This window comes from Fulmarus glacialis, unplaced genomic scaffold (assembly GCF_000690835.1).
Source record: "Fulmarus glacialis isolate BGI_N327 unplaced genomic scaffold, ASM69083v1 scaffold36610, whole genome shotgun sequence".
NCBI lineage: Eukaryota > Metazoa > Chordata > Aves > Procellariiformes > Procellariidae > Fulmarus > Fulmarus glacialis.
The window spans coordinates 513-937 of record NW_009188909.1 but is presented as its reverse complement, the minus strand read 5'-3'; the positions used below and the strand labels follow the sequence as shown (position 1 = coordinate 937).

Genomic DNA, 425 nt, shown 5'->3' with positions numbered 1-425 from the left:
GCAGATACTATTTGAAGCACAAAAAGGATCCTGCTGGCACGGCGAGAGCTGGCGAGCCTTGGGGAGTCTCGTTTCCCAAATCAAACGGTGTCATGCGGAAGCAAAGGGCTTGTGCAAAACCCCTCAAGTCCACAGGGCAGGGGGTGTGATAGAGGCACGGGGACGGGAAACCCCCCTTCATCCCCCGGCACGGCCATGAAGCCAGGGAAGGAGCACCCTGGCCCCGCAGCAATGCCCCGGCGAGGGGCAGGGGCTCTGCCTGCAGTCCCCACCTAAACCCCAGCTCACAGTCCCCTGGTTCTTGCTCATCCCTCCCCGTCAGGGGGTTCAAAGCCTCTTAGCAATGTTTGCAGCATCAGCATCCCCCATTTTGCAACCACTGGAGGAAGCCTGGGCGCAGAACCGGCTGTGCAGGCAGTACCTGC

At 60.9% G+C, this 425-nt stretch overlaps 1 protein-coding gene across 1 annotated transcript in view; it reads right to left on the bottom strand.

The window, feature by feature from the left end:
• The window catches only part of TNMD (tenomodulin), a gene marked incomplete at its 3' end in the record, with an annotated part of 5,767 nt that overhangs the window by 5,090 nt on the left and 252 nt on the right, over nt 1-425 (bottom strand). The window lies entirely within an intron of this gene.